The following is a 23262-nucleotide window of genomic DNA, read 5'->3' on the forward strand; positions in this document are numbered from 1 at the left end:
TCGTCACATCTCCACCCTTCTGGTAGCTATGTAAGCAAATAATACCCCAAGTCTACAAATAAATCACGACGAAAAGGGCCATGAGTTTGAACTGTTTAACTTTTATAAAGCTTACATCTGTCACTTTAATTTATCGTGCGAAATCTTGTAATACGCCTAAATAGATAAGTCTAGAAACTTAATGAATTGGCTCATAAAAAATCTCGTATGCTCTGTATGTTTCCTTTTTTATAAATTTTTTTCCTTCCCTCCCCCGTTTATTTTCAGGCCCGATTATTAAACTTTTACAAAATCATTAATACCATTAATCTGGAATCTGTAATAGAACGAATTCCAAACCAGAGGAATGTTGTTATTCTACGGTGTGTTTCGTGCATAAAGCTGGTAACAAATTGGAATGTAACAATTATAGAGTTATCTCACGTTTAAACGTCAGCTACAAATTCTTTACTAATAGCTTATTCAAACAACTACAAACGTGTCAAAGGAAAATGATGCGCAAAATTATGGGCGTATCACTGAAGGAGAAAATCCCAAATGCGACACTGTACCAACTGGCAGATACACAGGATATCACACATGTAGCCATTAGATCAAAATGGAAATGGGGTGGACACGTGACCTGGCTACCAGGCGAAAGATGGACATACCGAGCTACCATGTGGGACCCCCGTATAGGAAGGAGACTTCAAGGCAGACTTCGGCGCAGATGGGCAGGCTTCTTCAAAGAACAGACAGGTAAACAGTGGTCCAGAGAGGCAAGAGACAGAAGAAAGTGGAAACTACTCGAGAGATATTTGTGCATAGACAGGAAGTTGTGAAAGGCAGTGAGAGAATCATTGTTAAAGAAATTCAAGTTCTTAGACTTAAATATCACGTCTAACGTGAACTAGCTCATCACATTAGACAAATAGAGCTTTCCCTTATTTAAGGAGGCCTTTGCCCTTCATGGGACACAATAGGCTATCTTTATCTTTATCTTTATCTTTATCTTTATCTCATTCAAATAAATTGAAGTGTATGTGTAATCTATTCTTTGGAAATACCAATATGATTTCCAAAGGGGCTGATCTACTAAAGATAAAATATTTTCATTACGTCTTAATTTATTAAAGTTGTATTATTTTAATCTGATCTTCATTATACGCCTGATTTTCATTCTGTTAGTAGGACACATATGTATATTCAACTCCAATAGCGACAATCTTACGTTCTGTTGTGTACACCGACTAATTTCTAGCAGAGCTATGAATAAATGTACAGGCGATGTTGCTGCAGCTTCACTGCAACAGACTTTCCCAACTATTAAGTTTCGTAATATTGGTGTGTTATTGAGAAGTTCGTCCAAACCAACCTCAGACGAGGGTGAGTCTTCACCCTAGCATCAGCTGGGTTAATTGACCTTCGGGGTGAACCACTCGTGCCTTCATATTTGGTGGAGCTACAGACATATTAATTATCACAAGATTCCACTGTTGCCGGGTGAATTTTCAATATGAAACCGGGTACGATGAAGCGAGCGCACGATATTAAATTTTGCACGTAATCAGCACTAATGCGAAGAGCAGAATTATACTTCAGCTAATAAAGGAGATACCGCGGAACACGACGCAATAAAACGGGAACAGAAGTAGAACATGAAAAAATGTTGTACCTGCTAGTCGTGGTAAATTTGGTCACACTGTCTCGCATCAGTTCTGCACAGTTTACACAGACTGAAAATCTCTGTATAAAATCATTATATCGACAATAGTTCCCTGTTTGGCCTTATCTTACGGTATTTTTCGCTTGTGTTCTTTACATTAGTAAGAACTCTGTCATTGTCTTATGTATTCTTAATGTTCATTCTACATCATCTTCCAAATAAATTTATTTTTGTGTTTTTCAATTTTATCGCAAAACAACTCTAGTTTCTTCTAAAAATTATTTACAGCTCTTATAGTCCAAAAAAGTATATTCTGCATTGTCAGAAGAATTTAATTTTGGAATTTGTTTTCAGTCCGGTTTTGGTTTTATTCTGCACCAATTTAGAGTAAGAATTTCACTACAATATAGGAAATTGTGTTTCGTGTACGAGTATATTTCGAGAGTATTTTTGATTAAATTAGTTTGCAGAATGTCCTCTGATATTCTAAAATTTGTATGAATTTTATATTATTGTAATATTCAGGAATACTTTGGAACCTAAAATCAATCATTTTGATGTGCTGGAATTTTCGAACATCAATTGGACGGAGTTAAGGAGTAATAGACCAACCAACAATTTGAAAAAAAAAAAAAAAAAGTGAGAGAGAGATATTTGCACAAATCTGTTGACAGAAGGCTAATTTAACTCGGAAAAAATCAACAACCCTATATCTGAATTTTGCTGCTTTTTATAACCAAAAATTAGTTTATTGCCTAAAATTCATGTATTTATTTTGCTTTGAAATATTAATTCAACTGCTGGTCGCTTATTAAAAACCGGTTAGCCTTTTTTGGTATTATTTGTGCTATTTTTTGTAATAATATGAATGTTATAATACTTCTGGCATAAAATGTTAAAAAAAAAAAAAAAAACAGATTTTTTTCAATGGCCAATATCTCGAAACAGGTTTTTGGCGCTTGGACTCTTATTGCGTAACTCCGTTCAATTGGTAATTTAGGACTTGAGGCTTTCCCGACGTTGGATATGGAATAATTCTTCTCGGGTTCTCACCCAGGTGTGTTAGATTGTTGCTCCCAAGCTTTCGATGACTAGCTCTGCCATCTTCAGGGATTGAAGTGCCGTGGGACCATGTCTAGGCGGCGTATAAGCTGTCAGTAAGGCTTCCCGCTGCAGGCCAATCAGGAGTTAGTTCCTAGTCCCGATCGTCTGCAGTGTTCTGATTGGTCGAAGAATGTTGATTACAGGTTTCCACGCTTTACTCAGTTGTAGTCCTCCGTCTCTGTTGATATTATTTTCATCAAATTGGGTTTCGATGGCTTCCTTAATAACCAGGTCCCAATGACCCGATGTCTTGTCCAAGACGGTGGTGGCGTCGAAATCTATCTTGTGACCCGTTTCCAAGCTGTATTGCGCTACTACCAACTTATCGGGTAATACAGTTTTATACTGCGTTGATGTTCCTTGTAACGTTCCGTAATGGTGCATCCTGTCTGGCCAATGTAGCATTTCCCGCACTTTCAAGACCAGTATAGGACGACCTTAGTCTTAGGATACCTGGCGTTTATAAGAGACTTTGAGTATTTCGGCCTATCATTTTTGAGGTTCACAAACACCTCTCAGTTTCTGAACTTGTCACTGGCAATAATAATAATAATAATAATAATAATAATAATAATAATAATAGTTTTATTTTTCCTGGCAGAGTTAAGGTCATCAGGCCTTCTCTTCCACTCAACCAGGAACAAATCACAATGTAATATTGTAAATGTTTTTCACCGGAAGTGTCGGCTACACTACCAACATGACGCGTTTGAAATTACATGGAAGTTACCAGTGGTAATATTCATGATTTGATGGCTTTGATGTTCTCCTTATCTCTCAAGATCTTAGTTACTGCAGGTGTATTGGACTGCCGATAATTTTTCTATCTTTAAGATCTACAGAACATTCAATATTTTACTCTCTAAATGAAAGGACTAATATACTCAAATAACTCCCTTAAAAAAAGAAGCCATAATTTTACACTACATTCCAAAATATTCTTCATGAGCCATGACGGACTCACTCGAGTTAAGTCTGTTCGCTAGCGTGGATGCAGATGGGGAGAAGGATAGCGTTGCACTCGTTGTCATGGCAACGTGACATCACAGATCGAAGAAATGTCCAAACGATGAGTTTGACGAGCAAACATTCTGATTGGGGAAGATAAAATGTTATTTCGTTCACCATGTTAATAATGCCAAAAGAAGTGCTTATACAAATTTTGACCATTCGACCGCAATTACGAGGGCTGTAAAAATAAGTTGGTCAGAGGCCGTTAACAGAAAGAAAACACAATTTTATTGGGAAAATTTATTGGAACAGACACAGTAATTGTTGAGCTATTATCAACATATTTCCCACCGGAATTGAGACATTTGTCATATCATGGCATTGACAAAGAGGTGCAAACGGCTATCAAACGACTAGCCCCGATCCCAGGCGACTGCCTTCTACGACATAAGGATACAAAAATTGATCCCATGATATGACAAATGTCTCAATTCTAGTGGGGAATATGTTGACAAAAAGCGCAACAATTCCTGTATCTGTTTCAATAAATCTCTCCATGCATTTATTTATTTATTTAACCTGGTAGAGATAAGGCCGTCAGGCCTTCTCTTCCCCTCTACCAGGGGATTACAATTACAATAGTAAGAATACAATTACAATTATAATTATAATTAATATTAAATTTACAAATACAATAAAAATCAAGGTACTAAAAGATTAACTGATTAATAAAAGCTAGAGAGTTTATTGTAAAACTTAAGAAGAGAGAAACATTTTTTTATTAGTTGAGTAAAATTAAACCTACTCTACGCAGTAAGAAAATGCTTAATAAGCTTGCTTTTGAACGCTACTAAATTCCGACAGTCTCTGATGTCACTGGGTAGGGTATTCACAAGCGCGAGAGCGAGATTGTTTATGATGATGAATACGATGATGTCTTATGTGTTGGTATGTTTTTTTTTCTGTAAACTGCCCCAGGGAAATTCACTTTCTGGACGGCCTCGTAATTGAGGTCGAGTGGCCAAAATTTATATAAGCACTACTTTTGACACACAAATTTGAGACACTCTATATATGCCTATGTTGCCTATTGCGTGATGCAAATGAATTTTTATTTTTTTTTATTTTATTGGGTTATTTTACGACGCTTTTCCAACATCTAGGTTATTTAGCGTCTGAATGAAATGAAGGTGATAATGGCGGTGAAATGAGTCCGGGGTCCAGCACCGAAAGTTACCAAGCATTTGCTCGTATTGGGTTGAGGGAAAACCCCGGAAAAACCTCAACCAGGTAACTTGCCCCGACCGGGAATCGAACCCGGGCCACTTTGCAAATGAAGAGATGGACATGGAACACATTTAAAATTACAAACCATTGCTACAAGAAGATATCACTATATTTATCCTATATTAACTTTGAAGTATAAGCACTACTTTCGACATTATTAACATGATGGAGAAAAAAATTTAACTTTTTTATCTGTTCCTATCAGAATGTTTGCTTGTGAGTAAGATGGTGATAATGCTAGCGAGATGAGTCCAGGGTCAGCGCAGAACGTTACCCAGCATTTGTTCTTATTGGGTTGAGAAAAAAAAACAGAAAAACCTCAAAGAAATAACTTGTCTCAACGTGGGCAAGGAATGGTTGACAAGTCTCGTCTGGAACCGCTATTATAGGAACAGAGCTCTTTTTCATGCCATAAATGGCATATGTAACAAGGAACCCATATTCATTCATTCATTCATTCATTTATTTTATTCCATAGATCTTACATGAGCAATGAAGCTTTAAGATGTGGAACATGTCAACATTTTACAATATTACAATTACAATTTTTACAAATTTTTATAGTTTTACAATTTAGTAATTTTCTACAATTTTTACAATGTTGTACAATTTTTTTACATTTTGGCGAGATGTAGTGAGATGAGATGAGGTCCGAGGATTCGCCAAAATATTACCCGGCATTTGCCTTTTCGGTGGGGGAAACCTCGGAAAAACCCAACCAGGTAATCAAATCAAAGGGGGTGGTAATCAAATCACTCTCTGATGGAGCTATGAACACCGTATTTATAAAATTTATATATATATATATATATATATATATATATTATATATAATTTTGTGGGCCTCATCGAAGAAATAAAAATAGTAGGGATTTCTAAGCAACTAAGTGAATTCTGGTTGGCAACACTGCTAGACAAGTGCAGTAGCGAATATTTAGAGCATGCTACGCAGTGCATGCCTTGTTATTTTTAAAAACAAACTCTCTATAATTCAAATAATTATTGTTATTGCTGTTTTTATATTATTTTTTCTAGTTTTATTTTCCGCGCAAATGTTAAATACTGCTATATTTAATTTAAATCTAACCAGGTTATACTGCGTGCAATTATATGCCCTGTGTGCAGCGTTCGACAAAAGTGCCTTCTGAAACCTTGGAATGTATTACTGTTCACAGATCTGAGAAAAGCGCCGAGCAGAAAGGGTATGTTAGGGTGCAATACCAGTCAGTATGGGTGCCATAAAAGCAGAGTGTAGCGCTGCATTCTGTAAGGCAGCGGTGGACTGACGCATAGTTTTCTGTCAGCTAGACCGTTTATTTTTATGATTATTCCGACAGTGATATTTTTCAGAATAGCAGCCAAATCGACACAGTTTATTAATCATTCAAAGATTGGTACTTTCACAATTTAGCTTTCAGTGTAACATGATTTCGTGACACGTGAAGTCCTCGAGTTTTGTTCAGATCACTGAAAAAATGAAGTTATATTTTCTTGTTTTATTTAATGTGAAAATTTGTGACGAGGTGTGTCAGTGTAACTTGGTAAACTTAAATTAAAACCTTACCGACCTACGAACTTTGAGGAAAAACAAATTATATTTTCTCGAATCTGACCATTTCTTAAATTAAGACCGACTAGATTTCACATATAAATATAACTTACTGATAAGTGTGTAGTAGTAGTAGTAGTAGTATAGAGCTATTGTTATCAGATGTCCCAGAAAAGAGCGGCCGGCCGGCCGGCCAGCCGCGCCCTGCCCTTCGTGTTTTTTCTGTCGCGCTCTAACCGTTTGTCCCGCGCAATCGAGCTCCAGTAGCCATATGGCATTCAGTGTGCTTAGAAGTCGTGTAATGAAACTCTCGATTCTTCAAGTGTACAACGTTAGTGTAAGTATAAAATTTAGTGTATTTAGGTAATGCCTAGCAACAAATTCTCTGTGTGAACGTGTGTATATGTACAATACGTACATAAAAGGCAGAAGGTCGTGTGCGAAAACAAGGCTAAAATTTCGAATAAAGTCTCCCAACAGACCTGTACCTTCTGCCAAAACAATTACATAGATGACTCGCTAAAAGATTTAAAGAAACAGGCTCAGTGAAGAATCGAAAATCAAGCAGAAAACGTAGTGTTCTTATGTGGAACGATTGTCAGTTTATTTCCAACAAGATTCCGCCATTGCTCATACAGCTGCCGTGTCAATGAGGGAATTGAGGCGTATTTTGGGTACGAGACTAATCAGTAATAATCTGAGGCCTCCACGAAGCCCAGATTTAACATCCTGTGACTTTTATTTATGGGGAACACTAAAAGGTACGGTTTATAGGAAAAATCCTCATTCTATAGATGAACTAAAACAGCGGTGACCAAACTGGGTATCATGATAACATAGTATATTCAAAGACATTCATACTGGTAAAGTGAGTTTCCTGTACTTTGCTCTCTGTCTCGCTCACGTACTGAAGGTAAGCAGTGTCGGTACCATGTCGCTCTACAAACTCTGTCTCTAGCAGGAACAGAAGGTTTCGTACAGAATGGGAATAGGAATTTATTCGCTGTTCTGTCGGAGAAAATGTAATATGTTGCTTTGCTCAACGGTTCAATTAGTAGTAGTATATAGAAGCGACATTACAGGACATTACGCTGAATACACAGGCATAACAGGTATTATTATTATTATTATTATTATTATTATTATTATTATTATTATTATTATTATTATTATTATTATTATTATTATTATTCAGCAAGTGTTACAATATAATTATTATATTCGTGCCTGAATATAGAGGCCTACATTTTTCCTTGAAGGATAAAATAATTACTAGACTACGCTGTATCTCCATTTTGATTTTTTTTTTATCTTTTGATGACTATTATCAGCTATTTCCTAGTTATTGATTTAATAATAATAATAATAATAATAATAATAATAATAATAATAGTGGTAATACTAATAACAATACTGATAGCATTATTAATAGCAGCAGTAATTATAATAAAATAATAATAATAATATTATAGAGAAACTGATTGAATATTACGTGCTAGTGCAGTAATGAAACGAGCTATTAAACTCCAAGAACTGAAATCAGCCATAAATCATCGTCATGAAGAGAAAGATGACATAAATAAATATAAGGAAGCCAGCTATCTGGTGGCGAACAAAATAGCTCGTTCTCTTAAGCCTTCCAACGAAGAAGAGTTTTTTAAAAGCATAATGATCAAGGTGGCTGAAATAATTTGTTCAATGAAGGCTGTAAATTAATTTAAAAAAAACTGCGCTTTCTCGACTAAATATCCAGAAGGGAATTCAGGAGATTTCTCATTGTGTTCATGAGGAATATTTAAAAAAAAAATGCAAGAAAAGTTATATATATATATATATATATATATATATATATATATATTATTGCCACTTGATGACAGTAGTGACATTACTGATAAAGCAAAGCTTGCGATTTTTATTAGCAGGTTAATGAAGAACTCAATATTAGGGCACGAACCACCACTGGTTGAAGTTTTCATGCCAAATACCTCTCCCCCGTCTCTTTACTTCACAGACTCTCCCTCGCGTGTAATCACTACCGTACGGGTTTTGGTCACCGCTGAACTAAAATACTATATACGAGAAGAAATCCAAGCTATCAATAATGTGGAACTTCAACTGTTGTTCATTCGTTTATCAGAAAATGTCAGTTGTATATGGCGGCAAACGGGGGCCATTTTTAGCAACGACTATGAGCATGATACTACTTACTTACTTACTGGCTTTTAAGGAACCCACAGGTTCATTGCCGCTCTCACATAAGACCGCCATTGGTCCCTATCCTGAGCAATATTAATCTAGTCTCTACCATCATATCCCACCTCCCTCAAATCCATTTTAATATTATCTTCTCACCTACGTCTCGGCCACCCCAAAGGTCTTTTTCCCTCCGGCCTCCCAACTAACACTCTATATGCATTTCTGGATTCGTCCATACGTGCTACATGTCCTGCCCATCTCAAAAGTCTGGATTTTATGTTCCTAATTATGTCAGGTGAAGAATATAATGCATGCAGCTCTGCGTTGTGTAACTTTCTCCATTCTCCTGTAACTTCATCCTTCTTAGCCGCAAATATTTTCCTAAGAACCTTAATCTCTGTTCCTCTCTCAAAGTGAGAGTCCAAGTTTCACAACCATACAGAACAACCTGTAATATAACTGTTTTATAAATTCTAACTTTCAGATTTTTTGACAGAAGACTAGATGACAAAAGCTTCTCAACTGAATAATAACACGCATTTCCCATATTTATTCTGCGTTTAATTTCCTCCCGAGTGTCATTTATATTTGTTACTGTTGCTCCAAGATATTTGAACTTCTCCACCATGGTAAGTCCAAATTATTGAACATTTATTGTTAGTACTGTTATATATTGGAGAAGCGCCGGAGAAATGGTTATGCGTTCGGTGGAAACCACGCAGGGCGCGGCCGGCCCGTCGGCCGCTCTTTTCTGGGACGTATGATAATAATAGCTCTGTATAATCACATTATGGAAGTTCCCTTATTATTTAAGTTTAGAAAATAGCTCTGTAGTACAATTAGTAGTAGTAATAAAATAAGGAATGTCTAACCACGCCTACTTTCTTAAGAGGAATTAAAGTAATTGGTAATTGTAAGTACATTCCATAACCCAGATTTTCCCACCGTCCTTTTTATAAGGACAGTTGCAGTGCCTTCGGATATTATGTCATTGTTGGTGTTAGGGACATTTTATAAGTTGTGCGATAATGTTGGTAGTATTTGTTAGCTTTAGAAAATATACGTTCCTTGTTTCAGTTTATTTCAACATCATTTAACCGATTTTTGAGAGTAACTAATGTGCTACTGTATTTTATCACAAAAAAATTTTTGGGCTTATCTGGGTTAATCTTGACTTCACGCCTCGCCACTGGACAAGTAGCCCAGCATACGAAGTAAAATTTTGAAACTGAATATAGAAAACTACGACACTGTTTCTGCACAATCTGCCACCCAAAAGAGATTGTTTCAGGATGGTTTTCGCATTCATTCTGAGTCAATATTAGTTCCTCTGCATGTGTACCGTAAATTCCGGGACGCGGATACCCAGTTTCTGTACCAGTTAGGCAGGCCGGATGTTGCCAAGCCCAGACGCGTAGCGGGGAGGGAAATGGCCTCAAGTCGAGGGCGACACAGACTGAAAATTGCCTCATAAAAAAAGAGACGAACTGAAGGGGTATATTGCCAGAGGAGAAGAAGATGGCCGCTGAATGGGAATTGGTGGCTTATCCCGCCCTCTACATTACAATTCTCCCCTCCTCTTTCCCGCCTTCTAGCCTCCCATTTCCTTCTTCACCAGCCCATGGTTTCATATATCCTTGCATTCTTCCTTTAAACCCACTTTAAGAGGACCCTAATGTTTTCATAAACTTGACGAAACTAGGGCAGAGAGCGAGACGTGTCGTCATCCAGCAGTATGATCCATGCCTGTCACGGTGATTTGTATTGCAGCAGTGTAAACGACGTAATGAGTAATGACGTAGGAAATATACCTCATTCAATGTATGCAGGAAATATACGTCATCTGCCAAGACATTGCAAGCTGAATAAGTACGGCTTTGTTGCCACTGTTCAGTGAGGCCTTCATGGGATCAGTTTCATTTACATACACTTCATACAAGAAAATTCTCTATCACTTTCAATTCTTACACGATATGAAGTTTGAAAGTTACTACAACTACCAATTAGTATAAACCATTCGGGAGGTCCGTGGTTCGATTCCCGGACCGAGTAACCTGTGATTTTTCTGTGGTTTTCCATAGTTACTTAGGCATATGTCGGGTTGAAATTTTCATTGCCACGGTCAATTTTTCTTCCTCTCCCGTGTAGAAAAAGAATTTAGATTTCATATCATTCATCTTCTTCATCTTATTCCATAGACATATTCAGGTCAAAACGCTTGTCTTCGTCCACTTACGGGGGGGGGCATCCTCTCCGCAACAGTTCCTGGGTTCCCAGCCTTCCGCAGTATCTCTGCCAGGACTCATTCCTTAAGAGCACTTCCAAAGACGCTTCGAAATCTTGGAAGGGCCGTTGGAAAGGATCCTGTGCTGTTTGGTCACCTTGGTAGTATGAATTTAGGACGGGGGTACGCAGTAGAGGCCCCCATTGGCTGAGCGAGTGTGGGGTCACATGCGGCCATGAATGTTTAGAACAGGCCTGCACAAACGGCGCTCACTGAGCGCGGCCGCTTCTTCGGAGCGGGAGAGCCGTCTAACAGCTCGCCGGAAAGGTACGTCGGAATGACGTAGGCCTGCTATAGGTAGAGGATAGTCCACGCAGCTATCTGTTGTAGTGTCTATTATCAATAGCTGTTTCACTTTGCCTAGCTATGGCTACATAATAGAAGAATCTAAAAGACGGAAAAGTGATCATCAGGCAAATTCTTTCAATACTGCATGGGAAAATGCTTATATTTTCACAGCAGCTGGAGTCAATACTTACCTGTCACAAAAAAAATTGAAAGAAAGAGGAAAACATAATATAATGCCTTATTACTAGTCCACACATAGAGATACGATGGTTTTGTTGCTGAAGATTGCAGTTAAAAGGTTCAAGATTTGAAAGTTGTATTATTGAATTAGGTTGGGTACGTCAGAATTTACTAATCTTCAACAATTTAAATGTCTCTATTCAGGGAAAAGACCAGCTCATTGTTGATATGTTGAATAAATTATAGAATTTCAGTCGTAAACTTACACTTTTCGTAAGTCAGTTTCGGGAAGGTAATATGGCTCACTTTCGAACGATAGAAACTGCTCGTAATGAAGCCATGTTAAACAATTATGTGCAAATATTAATTGAAATTCAGAATGAATTTAATTCTAGGTTCCAAGATCTTGTCTTAATTGGAAAGAAGTTTAAAGTTATCATAATAAATTCCTTCAGTGTGCTTAAATGCGACAGGCTCATGTCAGTAGATTTACTGGCATGTAAATGAACTCCTGCGGGACAAAATTCCGGCAAACGGGCGACACTGATATAACCTCGGTAGTTGCGAGTGTCGTTAAATAAAACATAATATTTAACATTTAACGATTTACAGCTCGAATTTATTGATCTTCAATGGGACCTATGGAATAAAGACCGTTTGAATAATACTACTAGCCTGCTTTAGTTTTACAAGATTGAACCTCAGCAATAATATCCACGACTACACAAGCTGGCTGTGAAAATGATTGCTATGTTTGGCTCAATATTTATATTTGTGAGCAACTGTTTTCTATAATCAACTTTAATAAAGGCAAGCATCGAACATCTGTAACTGATGTTTCATTACGATCAGTAGGCTACTGTTCCTTTCAGCTGCCAACAGCATAAAACCCCGTTTAGATGTACCGATAAATAAAAATATAACATTTGATATTGTACATTTAAGTAGCTATAGAATTTCTATTATTTCTGTAAAATAAATATTTCTTTATTAATTAATAATAGTCCAAGATAGTTTTGCAAACACTGAACGGGAATTCTTTTCATAAACACTCGTACTAGTACTTCCCTTTTGTGTACATTTTGTACGAGATCACCCCTTCTTCCAGTCCACCCTTATACAGAGCGCAGCCAATATCTGCATTCCGCTCATGAGCTGTGAGCCGGCTCGGAGAACGCAAACATTGTGCAGGCCTGGTTTAGAAGGAGACATATGGTAAGAAGTTTAACTATCTGGGCACTCCTCTCAGGAAGTTGTTTCTCTGCACGTTTCTTGTGTATTTGAAGAGCCGTTGTCTGTTGCACTACTGTCACACCAAAGGCTCTGGTCCTCATTCACAATGCAATTACCTTGTTGTTTAGTCAACTGTCCGAAGACAGGTCTGAATCTCACAAGTGATACCAAGAAGACATCACTTATGAGGAAACTAGGCCAGGACATAATGTGCTAGGGTGGCCAGTTCCTTTCCCCTTCCATTTGTATATAAAACAAAAAGATACAATGCAACTGTTCAGCAATGCGTCTGTCAAAAATGGATGACTGTATAACGACGAATTGAAAATCACGCGAAACTTTCTCCTTCAGAATTTTCACAATAGCGTAGGGATTGTAACCGGTGCGGTATGTGAGCCATAGCTGTACTGCATATTTATATAAGCATTGCTATCTCAAAAGATTCTAGCACAGGCTTGGAGAACTGGGCGACAATTGTGGCGTTACGTCACTCATCGAATACGTCACTCACCCCTTCCTTCCATCCCCTGCGTCATTGACTTGGTAGGGGAGGGGATTTGTATTCAGCGTCTGTCTTATGTGATTGCGTATGGGCCACAGATACGTCATTAAACGCCGGTGGACTGTGAACGGGGAACCAACGCTTTCTCCATGCTTTCCACCCCTCTTTCGCCAGTTCTGTATCCCTAGTCTAGCAGATACAGACCTACCGTGACCTACAACAATATTGCAACGGCACCAAAGCAGTCTAGTGTTGGAAATTCAATACAAACCGTATACACAGGCGTCACGCCGTACATTGGTTATTGGAGAGTTGCATAAGTACAGGGTGTTAATAGTACACAAAACGTGAATAATTAAAACAAATTGATGGTCTTACATACGATTACGAAACGTAATACGCAACGTATGGTCTTTTCCTACAAATTGTTACCTTCTGTGAAAGTGTTATGGTAATTGGAGGTGGGAATGTGATAGAGTTCTCTTATTAGTATTCTTTTGCCTGCCTGTTTTTAGTTCCTACTGTCTATTGCACCGAACTCTATCCATAATGAATTCCACTTGAATTTTCCCGGAATTGAATTACGGTCTTCGGCTACAAAAACAATCATTCTAGACGTCTGCACGACAATTCTCATTAATACAATTTATGAAAGTCTCGCAGGCTGAAACATGTTAAGCAGGTACGGTAAATTATTATGATGTACCGAATTACATATGATATTTCCGTGCAGAAATTCTGCGTCATCATATGATGAAATATGAGTGGAACAGAGAAAAATTCTCTCCGGCACCGGGATTTGAACCCAGACATTGTTCCATTGTTATATATATATATATATATATATATATATATATATATGACGCAGTGCATGAGGGAACCCAAGAGGTGGAACTTAAACTGAAAGGATTCAATCCGACATTAGGATGGGAATCCGGTGTGGCTTAGTGGATAGAGCGTCAGCACTTAGAGCTGAAAACCCGGGTTCAAATCCCGGTGCCGGAGAAAATTTTTCTCTGTTCCACTCATCTTTCAGGTACGGTAAAATTTAACACGACAAAGACATATAATACATATTCCGAAATAAACTTTCTGTTAGAGAACTAACTATCTATGTCTGACTTTTACTAGAAAGAATGAAAACTGAATATTTTATGGCGTACGCATAAGGGGGAATACCTATCCGTTGGCAATGATCCAATGAAAAGGATTAAAGTAGTGGATTTTTTTTTTTTTTTTTTTTTTTTTTTTTTTTTTTTTTTTTTTTTTTTTTACATTATGCGCCTTAGAATTTACTGAGATTAAAAATGAAGTCATCCAACTTCATCTGATATACTTAAGCCGCTTTCACGATAAGTCTTGGACAAACACTTTTCGATTAACGTTCTAATACTATAAGAAACGAAATAATATTATCTTGTGTAAAAATTCTGTCATAAATCGAGCACGCTGGAAGCGCAACTGGTAAGAGTTAAGCAATAATGAAACCCTTAGCAACATATCATAATTCATTACGTAGATCATCCACATAATTAAACTTTCTTCTAATTATAAATGAAAGATCAGAGGAAGAAATCCATGTTACAGTTAAAATAGAAGTGTTTCCTTCTTTTTAATTTCAAAAATAAAAAGCAGGGGTTTTTAATTTGCTCTCTTTACAGATCCGTAATACCAGCAGAATTCGTCTTCAGTATTGACTGTATTTGCATTTAAAATGGCTTTTAATTTGGAACAATACAGAGGGCTTTTTTACAAGGCCAATTCCACCAGCTTTTACTTAACCACAGTTTTCATTTCATCTCTTTTATCAACGTTCTACGAGAATAAGAAAAGGCAACGGGTGGGAAGAAGATGAAGAAAACATTTCCATTTATTATGTTCTATTTCAGGAAGTCTTCTAAGTACTCGAGCAGACAATTTTATCTTTCCTCTCCAATTGTCTTTGCCTACTGCCCAGTTCTCCCACAGGATTACTTCTCTGTGCAAACTGGGGCAGTTGTCTCTCCTGCGAGACAAGTTGCTCTTGAGTTATTATGTCTTCTTAGTCCTGTCCACATACAATCTCTCGTTACTTCCCAATTTCATTCTACACAAGGGAAAACTCTTTCTGCTTTTAAAAATATATAAACCACAAATACCGTATACTTATCCTTTCCAGAGTTCATCATATGTACAGGGACATCATTTTATTTTTAATAACATTTCTAATATTAACCTGGCTATACCTTTGGATCAACGATTAAGAACCGGAAACACCGTTTGCTACCCCCTTCCACGACTGTAGTTCGATGATACTGGCGTAATATACAAACAAATCAATTTACTAGGTATAGGTGGGGAAAAAAAGTAGTTAATCGATTTACGTAAACTAGGAAATATCGCGATTTCGAGTTTGATAATTTTCATTAGGTTTTTATTTAATCAAAATACAGTACAGTATTAACAATGAGTGTTTTTACTCACGAACTGAACTTTCCATGCGGACGTATTCATTATGCAGTGTATTTTATACTGTCTATAGCACATTAGCGTACACTATAGAGAATGAAGTTAAATTGAAAAATAATCATAATATGGATATTTGAAGATATTTTTAAAATGGTGGCCGTTCATTTCGATACAGGTTTCAGTTCTAATGTGCATATTATCGCACTCTAAGACTATTGTACGTAATTCCAATTACCAGGTTCGTACTTCGTAACAGTAACTCATGTTGAAATAATTCTGTACCTACTCTATAAAAGAGACCTTACGTACTGTAAATTCAATCTTCACTTCTGCCCGATCCGAAAAGATAAAATTACTCAGACATGCTATCTACTGTCCGTCCAAGTGGTTACGTCGCAGCGTCGTAGAAAGGGAGGAAATCACGTGACAGTTAATTACTCAACGAGGCCCTTTTATTTAAGTTATTTTAAACAATTGTATGGGTATAATATTACGCAGACGTCCAATTGCTAACAGAAATTAATGTTCTCAGAAAAGAGCTAAGACAGCCCAGCCACTAGCATTTACAGAGAGGCGAATAGAAGCAGGTGGGGGAAACCGGGATGCGACGTAGGCAAATGGAAAATGATGCAATATTGAAAGCTCTTTCGTCACTGAAAAACTCGAATATATTTTTGGAACGTACTGTTTACTATGACCGTAAGGCTACTATGACTGTATATGCAGTTTTGGATCTATGTGAAGGATAGCTGAACTTCGTTAGTAGAAGGGGTGGGAGTGAAGTACATTCAAAAGCTCAGGTACAATAAAAATTGAAGTAAAAATAAAATGATGTCCCTCTATATAAAACTTATAGACATAATACGATGAAAGAGTAATGGAACGGAGAAAAATAACGAGTGCACCTCATCACATGTGTGGACTTCAGTCCTACGTTCATAGACATCTATGACGTAGTGCAGAGGGCGGCCACTAGAGGGAACCCAAGTGTTGGAACTTAAACTGAGACGATTCTGTCCGACACCGGAATGAGTATTCGGTGTGGCTTAGTGGATAAAGCATCAGCACGTAGAGCTGAAAACCCGGGTTCAAATCCCGGTGCCGGAGAGAATTTTTCTCCGTTCCATTACTCTTTCATCGTATGATGACGCAGAATACCTGCATAGAAATATCATATGTACTTCGGTACATTAAAATAATATATTTATAGACATAAGACAAATTGTATTGTATAATTATTAATTTCAATTCAGGAACCCGCCCCTGAGCACGAGTTCTACTCTTTCAGGGGCGCGCTAAAGTTTTTCTGTATATATATTTTATGTTACAATTATTAGCAAAATAATATATATAAATATATATATATATGACTAGTAGCAGAAAATGGAACCTAAAGTCGGATTTTTCAATTTCGTGTTTTTTGTGGTTTCAAAAAGAGGGTGAAATATTGAGCATTAAAAAAAATCATGGTTCTAGGTACTATAGTTTTTAATATATTTCACTGAAAGTTGATATTACATTATGTACTTTTCGAGAAAAGTCCCTTTACCACCAGAGTCGGTGTAGGGCAGGGATTCAAAAGTGTGCTACAATTTTAGCAGCCGGAACACGTAACTCTTCCCTTCCCATCAACCCTCGCGTCATTGTACAGTAGGGGGAGAAGAAATATGTATTAAGTGTGCTTGCCAAATTACCTAACTCAAAATCGTGATATTTCCTAGTTTACGTAAATGCATGAACTACTTTTCTTCCCTCCTATACCTAGTAAAGTGATTTGTTTGTATTTTACGCCAGTATCATCGAACTCCAGTCGTGGAAAAGGGTAGCAAACGGTGTTTCCGGTTCTCAACAGTTACTCCGAAGGTATAGCCAGGTTAATATTAGAAATGTTAGTAAAAATAAAATGATATTCCGGTACATCATTTCCAGCTAAAAGATACGTAGTTTAAGAATAATGAACTAAATCTCTCAAATAATTAATAACATTTTATTTTTGTTGACCAGTACGATACAATTTTACATTTCAACAATTCAGCAGCTAAAATACTTCTTCACTACATAAAACATTGTATTGTGACTAGGGAAAGGATTTCTAGTTCCGTGCCTATTTTTTTGCTACGTCATAGGCGTGTGTTATTAAGATATCTGTATGTTTCGTGTACACAGGATCCTCCAATTAAATTTTTAGAGGACCTAAAATGCCTAAATGAACCATAAACATCTATAAATGCCTAAAAACTATGTTTGTGCCCGAGAAGCTTCTTTTCATTAATATTTTGCGTATATTTTTGGTATATTTAAAATAAAAATACCGTTATTAAAACGCAAAAATGCCCCAAAAGATACAAAAATGTTGTTTAAAATGTAAGAAAAATCTCATACAAACAAAAAATGGTCTGCAAGTTCGTCCATATTAATCTTAATAAAAGGGGAGGGAAATTCGGTTGGAATACAGGCTACCGACAAGAAAAAGTTATTTCATCGGTGAAGAACATGTTATGAAGGCGCCTTCACCTGTGTTGCTATTCAAGAACGTGCTACTAAATGTACCTTTACCACCAGAGTCGGTGTTGACTAGGTAGGACAAGGATTCAAAAGTATGCTACAATTGTAGCAACCGGAACACGTAACTCAATCTTTCCTTTCAGTCTTCGTGTCATGGTAGGGTAGGGGGAGAAGAAATATGTATTCAGTGTGCTTTCCAAACGTCATTGAAGACTCCGGCCTTGTGGACGGGTGAACAAACTCTTTCCCCATGCTTCCACCCCTCCTTCCCCAGTTCTGCAACCCTGATGTAGGGTATGTGGGTATAATTCGCGATCTACTATGAAGGATGGAATTTGCTCCAGTAACTTCTTGTGGCGTCAAAAGAAGTTTCTCAGTTTACAAGCTGCTGCTCAGGGATGACCGAAAGAAATTCATCATGGAGAATATAGAAAAACATATGGTCATGTATTGCTAACAAACAATAGTAAGATTTTGTATTCTGCAAATTGTTTTTCTAGTCAAATGCAGTATTGGAGAAGATAAGACAAAAATAATGACTTCTTTGTACGTAAATTGCACCTATAATAGAATATTTACTGAAACGTAAATTATTAATTTTATACCGGGATATCACTTTATTTTTACTTGAATTTTTATTGTACCTACGTTTCTGAATATACTTGACTCCCACCCCTTTCACTAATGTTCTTGCTCCCGTCAGCCACACAAACTTACGGCCGCCGTTGCATTCGAAGCCTGCTACCAATCAAATAAACAGTACAGAGTATAGTGTGTTTCAAAAATATGGTTGCGTTTTCCATAGAAGGAAGTCCCTATATTATTGAAGCTTATTTTCAGGGGCAGGTATTTATGGAGACTAATTTTATCATTTGTGTTTTTTAATATTGGTGTCGGCGGAGATTGTTGGAGATTGATTTGCAATCTTACTGGATATTAATGGAAATTTTGGAAAATGCAATTATTTTGAAATTGGAATATTAACTCAGTATGAATATTACTTTCCAAATAATTAACATTAAAGGTTCGTTGGATTCTGGTAAAGGTGCGGTATGGCCAATAGACAATATCTGTTGGATTGAGACTGTATTTAACACGCATTCATTAAAAACGAAAAAAAAAAACTTTCAGCCCTCACATTAATACTTTCACATTATTAGTGAAATGTTGAATTCTCCGTCTTTTGAGTTCACTAATGTAATCAGAACACCTGGAATACCATGTAATGTAGCCTACTTGAATGTGCAACAAATTCAATTGAAAAAATGTCCGAAAAAAGAACTCAGAATATGAAATTCGCTATAAAACGACACAACAACAACAACAACAACAACAATAATAATAATAATAATAATAATATAATAATAATTCGCGAATGTATTCATATTTCGCTATTAGAACTCTATTTCGCGGTTTGTCGTGATTGTTTTATCCGCATACTATTAATCATAATCACTTAATTCGTAAAGATTAGTAAAAATCTATTGTATATCTATTATGTCATGATTTTCGCGATCTCCGTAAATACCCGCCCTGCTTATTTCGCACAGGTACGGTGTGTAACATGACTGAATAACTTTATCTATGTGGACTGAGCAGAAGTGAAGATTAGAGTTGCCGAAAGTACGGTAATATGCTGAATAAAGTAGCCATTATATAATGAATACAACCGCCTGAAGAGTTGAGTTTGTGAAAAAAATGTTACTACTCTACTATATTTTGATAAAATACCGTAAAAGTAATGATCAAACTGAAAATCCTAATATATTTCCCTGTAACATAAATGGATACACTACTTTTCTCTCCTCCTATAGCTAGTAAAATAATTTGTTTACATATTGCACTAGTAACACCAAACTCCTGTAATGAAAGGGGGTAACAGTGTTTCCGAGTATAGCCAGGTTAATGTTAAAAATGTTCGTAAAAATAAAGTGATGTCCCTATATAAATTCCTAAATGTAATAAATTGGATTTTATAAAATTCTAAATCTCCACTGCAAAATCGCTTAGACAGACGGTGGCTGTAAGTTTCTATACACAGGTTGTGTGTTGCATCAGAAAAGAGCGGGAAGACCTGGTAGTGGTGACGGCACGTTTGTGAAAGGTCAACTGATCCTGTTGATTAAGGCACAGTACGTTTGCGAAAGAAGTGACCCGTCCGCGAAACTGAAAAATTACCTTCAGGTTTTAAAAACCTTCAAGGGTGTCCAAAGAAGAATCATATTTCTTCTAAGATACAGTTTATTCTGAGGTTGGTGATTGTATGCGTATGTCTTTAAATAGCCAGCTATATTCGTGTGTCGATGCAAGAGTTTCAATTATTGCTTTTACGTGCCAAGTCATATTTTCACCGAGAGCAGACCAACATGAACTTAAAAATACAGAATAATAATAAAAATGATTACTGTTTGTGTAATATAAGCGTGCGTTGGACCGAATAACGGTCTATGTTATAATCTGCTAATTGTGCAGGAGGAACAAAAATGTTACATCGTAATTCCGCTCATAAATTTACTATCGGACGGGCAACATAGACCGTTATTCCATCAATATGTTTTGTACACTAAGCGAAGTATACGATTGTATGTTATTGAAAGTCATATTACACATCGCAGAAGCTTTTAACATGTTTAACTCCACAGAAATGCTACTGGGCAATACAGACAATAAACAGTTTTATACAATCAGAATATTATGTAATATACAAAATCAATAAAAAGGTTAAATTATGAACAAAATGATTATGACATTTATTTTTAAATGCTATATATTAATATGAATTAACACCATGTACTTTATTAAAGTTGCACTCATTGTCATATTATGAATAAACATGGAATATTGATCAAAATAATAACACTATTATTAGAAAATAACTTCAGTATTGAGATGTAAGGACACTATTACATTAATGAAACTTGTAACAATAACAAATGAATAAAGAAAATTAAATACATCAGTTGAGAAATTGCTGAGAGATGGAATTTGAATCCCTGTCCCGAATATTCAGTATCTATCCCAACAGATGGCTTATCTGTCAAGTATAAATTTTATTAATAATGAAAACAATAATAATCACAGTTTCTAAATGTTGACTGTAAGAAAGTAATACATTTTAAACAGCTCCTTTCTGACATCAAGAGCAAGCTGTGAGCACATCTTACAAGAATTTCCACAAATCTGTTCCTGTTCCTACCGTGATAAAATTCTAAGATAAACTATAGTGGCAAAACTCAACATAGACCAACTAACACTAGGTAAAGTGTAAATTAAAATACAACTAATAAAATACTGCAAAAATAACAGACAGGAACTTACATTACTTGGGGCATCTTCCGCACTAACTTGCAACTTTATCTCTCAGCGACTTTCGTAACATATCTTCCCCCCCCCTTTTTATATTTATTTAGCCGGTCAATATCTACCGTAGAAATCGTTACTGTCTTGCAGTCTTCCATTTTAAGTAATAGATCAACCGAAACCTGATACCTTCACAGAGTTCAAGTACCCAGTATTCGTAAAGAGAACAAACTCCGGTGCAATAACTCCCGTTACGATGTAAACAACTGGATACGCTAGAAGTGACTAGTGACGTAGAGCAAGAAATTCATTGTTGTAACTCGTGTAACACAAATATTTACAAACAATTTTTGTTACAGCTGTGTAAGACTATACAGAGCATTATTCCATAAAAAACTAGAGTTTGAAAAATTGTAACATAGGCCCAACGCTTCAATTTTTGAAACTCAGAAAATCGATAGTTTAAAAACTGGTGATTGCATTTTATTGTACAACTGACAATGTGTCGCCAAGCTTTGGGGGTTTTAAATTAATTCGTGAGTGAAGCGATAGAAATTGAGAAATTTCTACACAATTTTTCTCGTCTTGGTGACAAAAACATATTTTTTATAAACTCTTAGAAATGAGATATGAATAGAATATGGATAAATATGGATAGAAATCCACCTTCCTTTGATAACGCAATTGTGAAGATCTTTCTTTATTTTGTATGCGATAGCGGGTGTGCAAACAACAAAGTGATTCGACATTTCTTTTCTCAACAAAAAACTATAAATTGATCTATGTAAGGATTACTTTTTTTGTCCTACAGATTTCTCTCGCTCACATGACTGCGTTCCTTTGATGACTAGGGCCGTGACATCGGTATATTTGTATTAGTCTGAGGTGAACATAATACGCCGGTCAGAATGCAGTCGGTGTTTCAAGTACAGGCAACGGAAACGAATTTGACACACGTCTAAGCAAGCACGTTCCGTGTTTTGTATACGATTATTGCGTATTATAAAATCAAGACAATACAATCATTGTATATAAGGGTTAATATTGGAAAGCTCTAAAATGCTGGTGAGGTTGAGAATAAATGTTGGAAATTATTATTAAATTGTCACAAATGTGGTAAAACATAAGTCTGAAAAGATTTTTTTTTTTTTATATTTAGAGTTTTGCATTACAGTTTTAGAATTTCGAAAACGTATAAGGCGTACAATTTTGCTTTCCCTGCATTTAACTGTTGCATTAATTTATTTATCACATCTATTCCGTATCTTACTTTCCTTGCATGTTGTTCGCCAGGTTTCGGTTTCTGCTGCAATAAACAACAACATTAATTTTTAAAGTTTCAAATGAAAATGACCGCCGAGTGTTGGATAGTATAACTTTGTGTGCGGAAAAATTGCGTTCAACATCGGCCGACACCAAGGGCGCATATGTAAAATATTTCACATCATCAATTTCATTTCTACATCAAGTTTATGACAATCGCACTTATCATCTGATAAAATTTTTGCGATTTTGTATAACGAATTGAAATCACCGTTTTTGTATTACTGTATTACTTGTATTACATATGCTCCCTTGGTTTCAGCCGATGTTGAACGCAGTTTTTCCGCATACAAGGTTATACTATCCGACACTCGGCGGTCATTTTCATTTGGAACTTTGAAAATGAATGTTGTTGTTTATTGCAGCAGGAACCGAAACTAAGCGAACAACATGCAAGAAAAGTAAGGTACGAAATTGATGCGATAAATAAATTAATGTAACTGTTAAATATAGAAAAAGCAAAATTGT

The sequence above is a fragment of the Periplaneta americana genome, chromosome 3, assembly GCF_040183065.1.
Source record: "Periplaneta americana isolate PAMFEO1 chromosome 3, P.americana_PAMFEO1_priV1, whole genome shotgun sequence".
Classification (NCBI taxonomy): Eukaryota; Metazoa; Arthropoda; class Insecta; order Blattodea; family Blattidae; genus Periplaneta; species Periplaneta americana.